At 52.3% G+C, this 13,220-nt stretch overlaps 1 protein-coding gene, 16 non-coding genes and 4 pseudogenes across 17 annotated transcripts in view; 1 reads left to right on the top strand and 20 right to left on the bottom strand.

Moving 5' to 3' along the window:
- LOC138242792 (zinc finger protein 271-like) overlaps nt 1–13,220 on the top strand; it is a 781,993-nt gene that overhangs the window by 458,741 nt on the left and 310,032 nt on the right. The gene's annotated exons all lie outside the window — the stretch shown is intronic.
- LOC138243943 (5S ribosomal RNA) lies at nt 273–391 on the bottom strand. The gene has a single exon (XR_011192557.1). It is a non-coding gene; the product is annotated as a 5S ribosomal RNA (ribosomal RNA).
- LOC138219066 (5S ribosomal RNA) lies at nt 929–1,037 on the bottom strand (annotated as a pseudogene).
- LOC138217979 (5S ribosomal RNA) lies at nt 1,575–1,693 on the bottom strand (annotated as a pseudogene).
- LOC138216714 (5S ribosomal RNA) lies at nt 2,231–2,349 on the bottom strand. Its single transcript, XR_011180426.1, has one exon. It is a non-coding gene; the product is annotated as a 5S ribosomal RNA (ribosomal RNA).
- Nucleotides 2,887–3,005, bottom strand: LOC138217376 (5S ribosomal RNA). Its single transcript, XR_011181088.1, has one exon. It is a non-coding gene; the product is annotated as a 5S ribosomal RNA (ribosomal RNA).
- LOC138217275 (5S ribosomal RNA) lies at nt 3,543–3,661 on the bottom strand. The gene has a single exon (XR_011180987.1). It is a non-coding gene; the product is annotated as a 5S ribosomal RNA (ribosomal RNA).
- LOC138216060 (5S ribosomal RNA) lies at nt 4,199–4,317 on the bottom strand. Its single transcript, XR_011179773.1, has one exon. It is a non-coding gene; the product is annotated as a 5S ribosomal RNA (ribosomal RNA).
- Nucleotides 4,855–4,973, bottom strand: LOC138243942 (5S ribosomal RNA). The gene has a single exon (XR_011192556.1). It is a non-coding gene; the product is annotated as a 5S ribosomal RNA (ribosomal RNA).
- On the bottom strand, nt 5,511–5,629 carry LOC138218335 (5S ribosomal RNA; annotated as a pseudogene).
- LOC138216613 (5S ribosomal RNA) lies at nt 6,166–6,284 on the bottom strand. Its single transcript, XR_011180325.1, has one exon. It is a non-coding gene; the product is annotated as a 5S ribosomal RNA (ribosomal RNA).
- On the bottom strand, nt 6,822–6,940 carry LOC138245514 (5S ribosomal RNA). The gene has a single exon (XR_011194124.1). It is a non-coding gene; the product is annotated as a 5S ribosomal RNA (ribosomal RNA).
- Nucleotides 7,478–7,596, bottom strand: LOC138216211 (5S ribosomal RNA). Its single transcript, XR_011179923.1, has one exon. It is a non-coding gene; the product is annotated as a 5S ribosomal RNA (ribosomal RNA).
- Nucleotides 8,134–8,252, bottom strand: LOC138244497 (5S ribosomal RNA). Its single transcript, XR_011193112.1, has one exon. It is a non-coding gene; the product is annotated as a 5S ribosomal RNA (ribosomal RNA).
- LOC138216370 (5S ribosomal RNA) lies at nt 8,790–8,908 on the bottom strand. Its single transcript, XR_011180082.1, has one exon. It is a non-coding gene; the product is annotated as a 5S ribosomal RNA (ribosomal RNA).
- On the bottom strand, nt 9,446–9,564 carry LOC138216267 (5S ribosomal RNA). Its single transcript, XR_011179979.1, has one exon. It is a non-coding gene; the product is annotated as a 5S ribosomal RNA (ribosomal RNA).
- On the bottom strand, nt 10,102–10,220 carry LOC138243941 (5S ribosomal RNA). Its single transcript, XR_011192555.1, has one exon. It is a non-coding gene; the product is annotated as a 5S ribosomal RNA (ribosomal RNA).
- Nucleotides 10,758–10,875, bottom strand: LOC138218961 (5S ribosomal RNA; annotated as a pseudogene).
- LOC138216537 (5S ribosomal RNA) lies at nt 11,413–11,531 on the bottom strand. Its single transcript, XR_011180249.1, has one exon. It is a non-coding gene; the product is annotated as a 5S ribosomal RNA (ribosomal RNA).
- LOC138244761 (5S ribosomal RNA) lies at nt 12,068–12,186 on the bottom strand. Its single transcript, XR_011193376.1, has one exon. It is a non-coding gene; the product is annotated as a 5S ribosomal RNA (ribosomal RNA).
- On the bottom strand, nt 12,724–12,842 carry LOC138244885 (5S ribosomal RNA). Its single transcript, XR_011193500.1, has one exon. It is a non-coding gene; the product is annotated as a 5S ribosomal RNA (ribosomal RNA).

The following is a 13,220-nucleotide window of genomic DNA, read 5'->3' as shown; positions in this document are numbered from 1 at the left end:
ATACAATTCTGAAAAACGCGACTCTCCGAACGCCAGCCGAACAAGTCTCCACAGCCGAAGCGCTGTGTCTCTTTTCAGCTGGCGATAAACCTTTCCTCGATCCTTTGCGGACTTGTAAAACTGTTCCTGATCAGAATAAAAAACGCTCACGCTAATACACAAGCACCCGTGTCTCGCCAAAGCTGACAAATAAACAGACGAACAAGCCGCACTGCACGTGTGAACAGGGGAATGAGCGAGCGAGCGGGGATAGGGCGCCTCCTGCGCTTAAAAGCTTACAGCACCTGGTATTCCCAGGCGGTCTCCCATCCAAGTACTAACCAGGCCCATCCCTGTTTAGCTTCCGAGATCAGACGAGATCAGGCGTGCTCAAGGGGGTGTGGCCGTAAGCGAGAGCAAGGCTGGCTGGCACCCTTCTTATTGAGAGGACAGCTCCGTCACCTCTTTTACGACGCTGCTTTTTTTCCCTTGCGTTTTTCTCTTCTTCCCACGTTCTCTCTCTTCACTGCCTTCGTCCCCGCTCTATTTCACTTCAGCCTTTCACTCTTGCTTCCTTCCAATGAGGACGGAGCTGCGGGAGAAAGGGCGCTATAGAGGATCGCTGTGGAGAGCTGCTGCTGTGCTTTGACATCTGAGCTCTGTGGAAAACGATATCAATACAATTCTGAAAAACGCGACTCTCCGAACGCCAGCCGAACAAGTCTCCACAGCCGAAGCGCTGTGTCTCTTTTCAGCTGGCGATAAACCTTTCCTCGATCCTTTGCGGACTTGTTAAACTGTTCCTGATCAGAATAAAAAACGCTCACGCTAATACACAAGCACCCGTGTCTCGCCAAAGCTGACAAATAAACAGACGGACAAGCCGCACTGCACGTATGAACAGGGGAATGAGCGAGCGAGCGGGGATAGGGCGCCTCCTGCGCTTAAAAGCTTACAGCACCTGGTATTCCCAGGCGGTCCCCCATCCAAGTACTAACCAAGCCCATCCCTGTTTAGCTTCCGAGATCAGGCGTGCTCAAGGGGGTGTGGCCATAAGCGAGAGCAAGGCTCGCTGGCACCCTTCTTATTGAGAGGATAGCTCCGTCACCTCTTTTACGACGCTGCTTTTTTTCCCTTGCGTTTTTCTCTTCTTCCCACGTTCTCTCTCTTCACTGCCTTCGTCCCCGCTCTATTTCACTTCAGCCTTTCACTCTTGCTTCCTTCCAATGAGGACGGAGCTGCGGGAGAAAGGGCGCTATAGAGGATCGCTGTGGAGAGCTGCTGCTGTGCTTTGACATCTGAGCTCTGTGGAAAACGATCTCAATACAATTCTGAAAAACGCGTCTCTCCGAACGCCAGCCGAACAAGTCTCCACAGCCGAAGCGCTGTGTCTCTTTTCAGCTGGCGATAAACCTTTCCTCGATCCTTTGCGGACTTGTAAAACTGTTCCTGATCAGAATAAAAAACGCTCACGCTAATACACAAGCACCCGTGTCTCGCCAAAGCTGACAAATAAACAGACGGACAAGCCGCACTGCACGTGTGAACAGGGGAATGAGCGAGCGAGCGGGGATAGGGCGCCTCCTGCGCTTAAAAGCTTACAGCACCTGGTATTCCCAGGCGGTCTCCCATCCAAGTACTAACCAGGCCCATCCCTGTTTAGCTTCCGAGATTAGACGAGATCAGGCGTGCTCAAGGGAGTGTGGCCGTAAGCAAGAGCAAGGCTCGCTGGCACCCTTCTTATTGAGAGGACAGCTCCGTCACCTCTTTTATGACGCTGCTCTTTTTCCCTTGCGTTTTTCTCTTCTTCCCACGTTCTCTCTCTTCACTGCCTTCGTCCCCGCTCTATTTCACTTCAGCCTTTCACTCTTGCTTCCTTCCAATGAGGACGGAGCTGCGGGAGAAAGGGCGCTATAGATGATCGCTGTGGAGAGCTGCTGCTGTGCTTTGACATCTGAGCTCTGTGGAAAACGATCTCAATACAATTCTGAAAAACGCGACTCTCCGAACGCCAGCCGAACAAGTCTCCACAGCCGAAGCGCTGTGTCTCTTTTCAGCTGGCGATAAACCTTTCCTCGATCCTTTGCGGACTTGTAAAACTGTTCCTGATCAGAATAAAAAAAGCTCACGCTAATACACAAGCACCCGTGTCTCGCCAAAGCTGACAAATAAACAGACGGACAAGCCGCACTGCACGTGTGAACAGGGGAATGAGCGAGCGAGCGGGGATAGGGCGCCTCCTGCGCTTAAAAGCTTACAACACCTGGTATTCCCAGGCGGTCTCCCATCCAAGTACTAACCAGGCCCATCCCTGTTTAGCTTCCGAGATCAGACGAGATCAGGCGTGCTCAAGGGGGTGTGGCCATAAGCGAGAGCAAGGCTCGCTGGCACCCTTCTTATTGAGAGGACAGCTCCGTCACCTCTTTTACGACGCTGCTTTTTTTCCCTTGCGTTTTTCTCTTCTTCCCACGTTCTCTCTCTTCACTGCCTTCGTTCCCGCTCCATTTCACTTCAGCCTTTCACTCTTGCTTCCTTCCAATGAGGACGGAGCTGCGGGAGAAAGGGCGCTATAGAGGATCGCTGTGGAGAGCTGCTGCTGTGCTCTGACATCTGAGCTCTGTGGAAAACGATCTCAATACAATTCTGAAAAACGCGACCCTCCGAACGCCAGCCGAACAAGTCTCCACAGCCGAAGCGCTGTGTCACTTTTCAGCTGGCGATAAACCTTTCCTCGATCCTTTGCGGACTTGTAACACTGTTCCTGATCAGAATAAAAAACGCTCACGCTAATACACAAGCACCCGTGTCTCGCCAAAGCTGACAAATAAACAGACGGACAAGCCGCACTGCACGTGTGAACAGGGGAATGAGCGAGCGAGCGGGGATAGGGCGCCTCCTGCGCTTAAAAGCTTACAGCACCTGGTATTCCCAGGCGGTCTCCCATCCAAGTACTAACCAGGCCCATCCCTATTTAGCTTCCGAGATCAGACGAGATCAGGCGTGCTCAAGGGGGTGTGACCGTAAACGAGAGCAAGGCTCGCTGGCACCCTTCTTATTGAGAGGACAGCTCCGTCACCTCTTTTATGACGCTGCTCTTTTTCCCTTGCGTTTTTCTCTTCTTCCCACGTTCTCTCTCTTCACTGCCTTCGTCCCCGCTCTATTTCACTTCAGCCTTTCACTCTTGCTTCCTTCCAATGAGGACGGAGCTGCGGGAGAAAGGGCGCTATAGAGGATCGCTGTGGAGAGCTGCTGCTGTGCTTTGACATCTGAGCTCTGTGGAAAACGATCTCAATACAGTTCTGAAAAACGCGACTCTCCGAACGCCAGCCGAACAAGTCTCCACAGCCGAAGCGCTGTGTCTCTTTTCAGCTGGCGATAAACCTTTCCTCGATCCTTTGCGGACTTGTAAAACTGTTCATGATCAGAATAAAAAACGCTCACGCTAATACACAAACACCCGTGTCTCGCCAAAGCTGACAAATAAACAGACGGACAAGCCGCACTGCACGTGTGAACAGGGGAATGAGCGAGCGAGCGGGGATAGGGCGCCTCCTGCGCTTAAAAGCTTACAGCACCTGGTATTCCCAGGCGGTCTCCCATCCAAGTACTAACCAGGCCCATCCCTGTTTAGCTTCCGAGATCAGACGAGATCAGGCGTGCTCAAGGGGGTGTGGGCGTAAGCAAGAGCAAGGCTCGCTGGCACCCTTCTTATTGAGAGGACAGCTCCGTCACCTCTTTTACGACGCTGCTTTTTTTCCCTTGCGTTTTTCTCTTCTTCCCACGTTCTCTCTCTTCACTGCCTTCGTCCCCGCTCTATTTCACTTCAGCCTTTCACTCTTGCTTCCTTCCAATGAGGACGGAGCTGCGGGAGAAAGGGGGCTATAGAGGATCGCTGTGGAGAGCTGCTGCTGTGCTTTGACATCTGAGCTCTGTGGAAAACGATCTCAATACAATTCTGAAAAACGCGACTCTCCGAACGCCAGCCGAACAAGTCTCCACAGCCGAAGCGCTGTGTCTCTTTTCAGCTGGCGATAAACCTTTCTTCGATCTTTTGCGGACTTGTAAAACTGTTCCTGATCAGAATAAAAAACGCTCACGCTAATACACAAGCACCCGCGTCTCGCCAAAGCTGACAAATAAACAGACGGACAAGCCGCACTGCACGTGTGAACAGGGGAATGAGCGAGCAAGCAGGGATAGGGCGCCTCCTGCGCTTAAAGGCTTACAGCACCTGGTACTCCCAGGCGGTCTCCCATCCAAGTACTAACCAGGCCCATCCCTGTTTAGCTTCAGAGATCAGACGAGATCAGGCGTGCTCAAGGGGGTGTGGCCGTAAGCGAGAGCAAGGCTCGCTGGCACCCTTCTTATTGAGAGGACAGCTCCGTCACCTCTTTTACGACGCTGCTTTTTTTCCCTTGCGTTTTTCTCTTCTTCCCACGTTCTCTCTCTTCACTGCCTTCGTCCCCGCTCTATTTCACTTCAGCCTTTCACTCTTGCTTCCTTCCAATGATAACGGAGCTGCGGGAGAAAGGGCGCTATAGAGGATCGCTGTGGAGAGCTGCTGCTGTGCTTTGACATCTGAGCTCTGTGGAAAACGATCTCAATACAATTCTGAAAAACGCGACTCTCCGAACGCCAGCCGAACAAGTCTCCACAGCCGAAGCGCTGTGTCTCTTTTCAGCTGGCGATAAACCTTTCTTCGATCCTTTGCGGACTTGTAAAACTGTTCCTGATCAGAATAAAAAACGCTCACGCTAATACACAAGCACCCGTGTCTCGCCAAAGCTGACAAATAAACACACGGACAAGCCGCACTGCACGTGTGAACAGGGGAATGAGCGAGCGAGCGGGGATAGGGCGCCTCCTGCGCTTAAAAGCTTACAGCACCTGGTATTCCCAGGCGGTCTCCCATCCAAGTACTAACCAGGCCCATCCCTGTTTAGCTTCCGAGATCAGACGAGATCAGGCGTGCTCAAGGGGGTGTGGCCGTAAGCGAGAGCAAGGCTCGCTGGCACCCTTCTTATTGAGAGGACAGCTCCGTCACCTCTTTTACGACGCTGCTTTTTTTCCCTTGCGTTTTTCTCTTCTTCCCACGTTCTCTCTCTTCACTGCCTTCGTCCCCGCTCTATTTCACTTCAGCCTTTCACTCTTGCTTCCTTCCAATGAGGACGGAGCTGCGGGAGAAAGGGCGCTATAGAGGATCGCTGTGGAGAGCTGCTGCTGTGCTTTGACATCTGAGCTCTGTGGAAAACGATCTCAATACAATTCTGAAAAACGCGACTCTCCGAACGCCAGCCGAACAAGTCTCCACAGCCGAAGCGCTGTGTCTCTTTTCAGCTGGCGATAAACCTTTCCTCGATCCTTTGCGGACTTGTAAAACTGTTCCTGATCAGAATAAAAAACGCTCACGCTAATACACAAGCACCCGTGTCTCGCCAAAGCTGACAAATAAACAGACGGACAAGCCGCACTGCACGTGTGAACAGGGGAATGAGCGAGCGAGCGGGGATAGGGCGCCTCGTGCGCTTAAAAGCTTACAGCACATGGTACTCCCAGGCGGTCTCCCATCCAAGTACTAACCAGGCCCATCCCTGTTTAGATTCTGAGATCAGACGAGATCAGGCGTGCTCAAGGGGGTGTGGCCGTAAGCGAGAGCAAGGCTCGCTGGCACCCTTCTTATTGAGAGGACAGCTCCGTCACCTCTTTTACGACGCTGCTTTTTTCCCTTGCGTTTTTCTCTTCTTTCCACGTTGTCTCTCTTCACTGCCTTCGTCCCCGCTCTATTTCACTTCAGCCTTTCACTCTTGCTTCCTTCCAATGAGGACGGAGCTGCGGGAGAAAGGGCGCTATAGAGGATCGCTGTGGAGAGCTGCTGCTGTGCTTTGACATCTGAGCTCTGTGGAAAACGATCTCAAAACAATTCTGAAAAACGCGACTCTCCGAACGCCAGCTGAACAAGTCTCCACAGCCGAAGCGCTGTGTCTCTTTTCAGCTGGCGATAAACCTTTCCTCGATCCTTTGCGGACTTGTAAAACTGTTCCTGATCAGAATAAAAAACGCTCACGCTAATACACAAGCACCCGTGTCTCGCCAAAGCTGAGAAATAAACAGACGGACAAGCCGCACTGCTCGTGTGAACAGGGGAGTGAGCGAGCGAGCGGGGATAGGGCGCCTCCTGCGCTTAAAAGCTTACAGCACCTGGTATTCCCAGGCGGTCTCCCATCCAAGTACTAACCAGGCCCATCCCTGTTTAGCTTCCAAGATCAGACGAGATCAGGCGTGCTCAAGGGGGTGTGGCCGTAAGCGAGAGCAAGGCTCGCTGGCACCCTTCTTATTGAGAGGACAGCTCCGTCACCTCTTTTACGACGCTGCTTTTTTTCTCTTGCGTTTTTCTCTTCTTCCCACGTTGTCTCTCTTCACTGCCTTCGTCCCTGCTCTATTTCACTTCAGCCTTTCACTCTTGCTTCCTTCCAATGAGGACGGAGCTGCGGGAGAAAGGGCGCTATAGAGGATCGCTGTGGAGAGCTGCTGCTGTGCTTTGACATCTGAGCTCTGTGGAAAACGATCTCAATACAATTCTGAAAAACGCGACTCTCCGAACGCCAGCCGAACAAGTCTCCACAGCCGAAGCGCTGTGTCTCTTTTCAGCTGGCGATAAACCTTTCCTCGATCCTTTGCGGACTTGTAAAACTGTTCCTGATCAGAATAAAAAACGCTCACGCTAATACACAAGCACCCGTGTCTCGCCAAAGCTGACAAATAAACAGACGGAAAAGCCGCACTGCACGTGTGAACAGGGGAATGAGCGAGCGAGCGGGGATAGGGCGCCTCCTGCGCTTAAAAGCTTACAGCACCTGGTATTCCCAGGCGGTCTCCCATCCAAGTACTAACCAGGCCCATCCCTGTTTAGCTTCCAAGATCAGATGAGATCAGGCGTGCTCAAGGGGGTGTGGCCGTAAGCGAGAGCAAGGCTCGCTGGCACCCTTCTTATTGAGAGGACAGCTCCGTCACCTCTTTTACAACGCTGCTTTTTTTCCCTTGCGTTTTTCTCTTCTTCCCACGTTCTCTCTCTTCACTGCCTTCGTCCCCGCTCTATTTCACTTCAGCCTTTCACTTTTGCTTCCTTCCAATGAGGACGGAGCTGCGGGAGAAAGGGCGCTATAGAGGATCGCTGTGGAGAGCTGCTGCTGTGCTTTGACATCTGAGCTCTGTGGAAAACGATCTCAAAACAATTCTGAAAAACGCGACTCTCCGAACGCCAGCCGAACAAGTCTCCACAGCCGAAGCGCTGTGTCTCTTTTCAGCTGGCGATAAACCTTTCCTCGATCCTTTGCGGACTTGTAAAACTGTTCCTGATCAGAATAAAAAACGCTCACGCTAATACACAAGCACCCGTGTCTCGCCAAAGCTGACAAATAAAGAGACGGACAAGCCGCACTGCACGTGTGAACAGGGGAATGAGCGAGCGAGCGGGGATAGGGCGCCTCCTGCGCTTAAAAGCTTGCAGCACCTGGTATTCCCAGGCGGTCTCCCATCCAAGTACTAACCAGGCCCATCCCTGTTTAGCTTCCGAGATCAGATGAGATCAGGCGTGCTCAAGGGGGTGTGGCCGTAAGCGAGAGCAAGGCTCGCTGGCACCCTTCTTATTGAGAGGACAGCTCCGTCACCTCTTTTACGACGCTGCTTTTTTTCCCTTGCGTTTTTCTCTTCTTCCCACGTTCTCTCTCTTCACTGCCTTCGTCCCCGCTCTATTTCACTTCAGCCTTTCACTCTTGCTTCCTTCCAATGAGGACGGAGCTGCGGGAGAAAGGGCGCTATAGAGGATCGCTGTGGAGAGCTGCTGCTGTGCTTTGACATCTGAGCTCTGTGGAAAACGATCTCAATACAATTCTGAAAAACGCGACTCTCCGAACGCCAGCCGAACAAGTCTCCACAGCCGAAGCGCTGTGTCTCTTTTCAGCTGGCGATAAACCTTTCCTCGATCCTTTGCGGACTTGTAAAACTGTTCCTGATCAGAATAAAAAACGCTCACGCTAATACACAAGCACCCGTGTCTCGCCAAAGCTGACAAATAAAGAGACGGACAAGCCGCACTGCACGTGTGAACAGGGGAATGAGCGAGCGAGCGGGGATAGGGCGCCTCCTGCGCTTAAAAGCTTACAGCACCTGGTATTCCCAGGCGGTCTCCCATCCAAGTACTAACCAGGCCCATCCCTGTTTAGCTTCCGAGATCAGACGAGATCAGGCGTGCTCAAGGTGGTGTGGCCGTAAGCGAGAGCAAGGCTCGCTGGCACCCTTCTTATTGAGAGGACAGCTCCGTCACCTCTTTTACGACGCTGCTTTTTTTCCCTTGCGTTTTTCTCTTCTTCCCACGTTCTCTCTCTTCACTGCCTTCGTCCCCGCTCTATTTCACTTCAGCCTTTCACTCTTGCTTCCTTCCAATGAGGACGGAGCTGCGGGAGAAAGGGCGCTATAGAGGATCGCTGTGGAGAGCTGCTGCTGTGCTTTGACATCTGAGCTCTGTGGAAAACGATCTCAATACAATTCTGAAAAACGCGACTCTCCGAACGCCAGCCGAACAAGTCTCCACAGCCGAAGCGCTGTGTCTCTTTTCAGCTGGCGATAAACCTTTCCTCGATCCTTTGCGGACTTGTAAAACTGTTCCTGATCAGAATAAAAAACGCTCACGCTAATACACAAGCACCCGTGTCTCGCCAAAGCTGACAAATAAACAGACGGACAAGCTGCACTGCACATGTGAACAGGGGAATGAGCGAGCGAGCAGGGATAGGGCGCCTCCTGCGCTTAAAAGCTTACAGCACCTGGTATTCCCAGGCGGTCTCCCATCCAAGTACTAACCAGGCCCATCCCTGTTTAGCTTTCGAGATCAGACGAGATCAGGCGTGCTCAAGGGGGTGTGGCCGTAAGCGAGCGCAAGGCTCGCTGGCACCCTTCTTATTGAGAGGACAGCTCCGTCACCTCTTTTACGACGCTGCTTTTTTTCCCTTGCGTTTTTCTCTTCTTCCCACGTTCTCTCTCTTCACTGCCTTCGTCCCCGCTCTATTTCACTTCAGCCTTTCACTCTTGCTTCCTTCCAATGAGGACGGAGCTGCGGGAGAAAGGGCGCTATAGAGGATCGCTGTGGAGAGCTGCTGCTGTGTTTTGACATCTGAGCTCTGTGGAAAACGATCTCAAAACAATTCTGAAAAACGCGACTCTCCGAACGCCAGCTGAACAAGTCTCCACAGCCGAAGCGCTGTGTCTCTTTTCAGCTGGCGATAAACCTTTCCTCGATCCTTTGCGGACTTGTAAAACTGTTCATGATCAGAATAAAAAACGCTCACGCTAATACACAAGCACCCGCGTCTCGCCAACGCTGACAAATAAACAGACGGACAAGCCGCACTGCACGTGTGAACAGGGGAATGAGCGAGCGAGCGGGGATAGGGCGCCTCCTGCGCTTAAAAGCTTACAGCACCTGGTATTCCCAGGCGGTCTCCCATCCAAGTACTAACCAGGCCCATCCCTGTTTAGCTTCCGAGATCAGACGAAATCAGGCGTGCTCAAGGGGGTGTGGCCGTAAGCGAGAGCAAGGCTCGTTGGCACCCTTCTTATTGAGAGGACAGCTCCGTCACCTCTTTTACGACGCTGCTTTTTTTCCCTTGCGTTTTTCTCTTCTTCCCACGTTCTCTCTCTTCACTGCCTTCGTCCCCGCTCTATTTCACTTCAGCCTTTCACTCTTGCTTCCTTCCAATGAGGACGGAGCTGCGGGAGAAAGGGCGCTATAGAGGATCGCTGTGGAGAGCTGCTGCTGTGCTTTGACATCTGAGTTCTGTGGAAAACGATCTCAATACAATTCTGAAAAACGCGACTCTCCGAACGCCAGCCGAACAAGTCTCCACAGCCGAAGCGCTGTGTCTCTTTTCAGCTGGCGATAAACCTTTCTTCGATCCTTTGCGGACTTGTAAAACTGTTCCTGATCAGAATAAAAAACGCTCACGCTAATACACAAGCACCCGTGTCTCGCCAAAGCTGACAAATAAACAGACGGACAAGCCGCACTGCACGTGTGAACAGGGGAATGAGCGAGCGAGCGGGGATAGGGCGCCTCCTGCGCTTAAAAGCTTACAGCACCTGGTATTCCCAGGCGGTCTCCCATCCAAGTACTAACCAGGCCCATCCCTGTTTAGCTTCCGAGATCAGACGAGATCAGGCGTGCTCAAGGGGGTGTGGCCGTAAGCAAGAGCAAGGCTCGCTGGCACCCTTCTTATTGAGAGGACAGCTCCGTCACCTCTTTTACGACGCTGCTTTTTTTCCCTTGCGTTTTTCTCTTCTTCCCACGTTCTCTCTCTTCACTGCCTTCGTCCCCGCTCTATTTCACTTCAGCCTTTCACTCTTGCTTCCTTCCAATGAGGACGGAGCTGCGGGAGAAAGGGCGCTATAGAGGATCGCTGTGGAGAGCTGCTGCTGTGCTTTGACATCTGAGCTCTGTGGAAAACGATCTCAATACAATTCTGAAAAACGCGACTCTCCGAACGCCAGCCGAACAAGTCTCCACAGCCGAAGCGCTGTGTCTCTTTTCAGCTGGCGATAAACCTTTCCTCGATCCTTTGCGGACTTGTAAAACTGTTCCTGATCAGAATAAAAAACGCTCACGCTAATACACAAGCACCCGTGTCTCGCCAAAGCTGACAAATAAACAGACGGACAAGCCGCACTGCACGTGTGAACAGGGGAATGAGCGAGCGAGCGGGGATAGGGCGCCTCGTGCGCTTAAAAGCTTACAGCACATGGTACTCCCAGGCGGTCTCCATCCAAGTACTAACCAGGCCCATCCCTGTTTAGCTTCCGAGATCAGACAAGATCAGGCGTGCTCAAGGGGGTGTGGCCGTAAGCGAGAGCAAGGCTCGCTGGCACCCTTCTTATTGAGAGGACAGCTCCGTCACCTCTTTTATGACGCTGCTCTTTTTCCCTTGCGTTTTTCTCTTCTTCCCACGTTCTCTCTCTTCACTGCCTTCGTCCCTGCTCTATTTCACTTCAGCCTTTCACTTTTGCTTCCTTCCAATGAGGACGGAGCTGCGGGAGAAAGGGCGCTATAGAGGATCGCTGTGGAGAGCTGCTGCTGTGCTTTGACATCTGAGCTCTGTGGAAAACGATCTCAATACAATTCTGAAAAACGCGACTCTCCGAACGCCAGCCGAACAAGTCTCCACAGCCGAAGCGCTGTGTCTCTTTTCAGCTGGCGATAAACCTTTCCTCGATCCTTTGCGGACTTGTAAAACTGTTCCTGATCAGAATAAAAAACGCTCACGCTAATACACAAGCACCCGTGTCTCGCCAAAGCTGACAAATAAACAGACGGACAAGCCGCACTGCACGTGTGAACAGGGGAATGAGCGAGCGAGCGGGGATAGGGCGCCTCCTGCGCTTAAAAGCTTACAGCACCTGGTATTCCCAGGCGGTCTCCCATCCAAGTACTAACCAGGCCCATCCCTGTTTAGATTCTGAGATCAGACGAGATCAGGCGTGCTCAAGGGGGTGTGGCCGTAAGCGAGAGCAAGGCTCGCTGGCACCCTTCTTATTGAGAGGACAGCTCCGTCACCTCTTTTACGACGCTGCTTTTTTCCCTTGCGTTTTTCTCTTCTTTCCACGTTGTCTCTCTTCACTGCCTTCGTCCCCGCTCTATTTCACTTCAGCCTTTCACTCTTGCTTCCTTCCAATGAGGACGGAGCTGCGGGAGAAAGGGCGCTATAGAGGATCGCTGTGGAGAGCTGCTGCTGTGCTTTGACATCTGAGCTCTGTGGAAAACGATCTCAAAACAATTCTGAAAAACGCGACTCTCCGAACGCCAGCTGAACAAGTCTCCACAGCCGAAGCGCTGTGTCTCTTTTCAGCTGGCGATAAACCTTTCCTCGATCCTTTGCGGACTTGTAAAACTGTTCCTGATCAGAATAAAAAACGCTCACGCTAATACACAAGCAACCGTGTCTCGCCAAAGCTGACAAATAAACAGACGGACAAGCCGCACTGCACGTGTGAACAGGGGAATGAGCGAGCGAGCGGGGATAGGGCGCCTCCTGCGCTTAAAAGCTTACAGCACCTGGTATTCCCAGGCGGTCTCCCATCCAAGTACTAACCAGGCCCATCCCTGTTTAGCTTCCGAGATCAGATGAGATCAGGCGTGCTCAAGGGGGTGTGGCCATAAGCGAGAGCAAGGCTCGCTGGCACCCTTCTTATTGAGAGGACAGCTCCGTCACCTCTTTTACGACGCTGCTCTTTTTCCCTTGCGTTTTTCTCTTCTTCCCACGTTCTCTCTCTTCACTGCCTTCGTCCCCGCTCTATTTCACTTCAGCCTTTCACTCTTGCTTCCTTCCAATGAGGACGGAGCTGCGGGAGAAAGGGCGCTATAGAGGATCGCTGTGGAGAGCTGCTGCTGTGCTTTGACATCTGAGTTCTGTGGAAAACGATCTCAATACAATTCTGAAAAACGCGACTCTCCGAACGCCAGCCGAACAAGTCTCCACAGCCGAAGCGCTGTGTCTCTTTTCAGCTGGCGATAAACCTTTCTTCGATCCTTTGCGGACTTGTAAAACTGTTCCTGATCAGAATAAAAAACGCTCACGCTAATACACAAGCACCCGTGTCTCGCCAAAGCTGACAAATAAACAGACGGACAAGCCGCACTGCACGTGTGAACAGGGGAATGAGCGAGCGAGCGGGGATAGGGCGCCTCCTGCGCTTAAAAGCTTACAGCACCTGGTATTCCCAGGCGGTCTCCCATCCAAGTACTAACCAGGCCCATCCCTGTTTAGCTTCCGAGATCAGACGAGATCAGGTGTGCTCAAGGGGGTGTGGCCGTAAGCAAGAGCAAGGCTCGCTGGCACCCTTCTTATTGAGAGGACAGCTCCGTCACCTCTTTTACGACGCTGCTTTTTTTCCCTTGCGTTTTTCTCTTCTTCCCACGTTCTCTCTCTTCACTGCCTTCGTCCCCGCTCTATTTCACTTCAGCCTTTCACTCTTGCTTCCTTCCAATGAGGACGGAGCTGCGGGAGAAAGGGCGCTATAGAGGATCGCTGTGGAGAGCTGCTGCTGTGCTTTGACATCTGAGCTCTGTGGAAAACGATCTCAATACAATTCTGAAAAACGCGACTCTCCGAACGCCAGCCGAACAAGTCTCCACAGCCGAAGCGCTGTGTCTCTTTTCAGCTGGCGATAAACCTTTCCTCGATCCTTTGCGGACT

Source organism: Lepisosteus oculatus, chromosome 14 (genome assembly GCF_040954835.1).
Source record: "Lepisosteus oculatus isolate fLepOcu1 chromosome 14, fLepOcu1.hap2, whole genome shotgun sequence".
NCBI classification, from domain to species: domain Eukaryota; kingdom Metazoa; phylum Chordata; class Actinopteri; order Semionotiformes; family Lepisosteidae; genus Lepisosteus; species Lepisosteus oculatus.
This window is presented reverse-complemented; position numbering and strand designations above follow the sequence as displayed.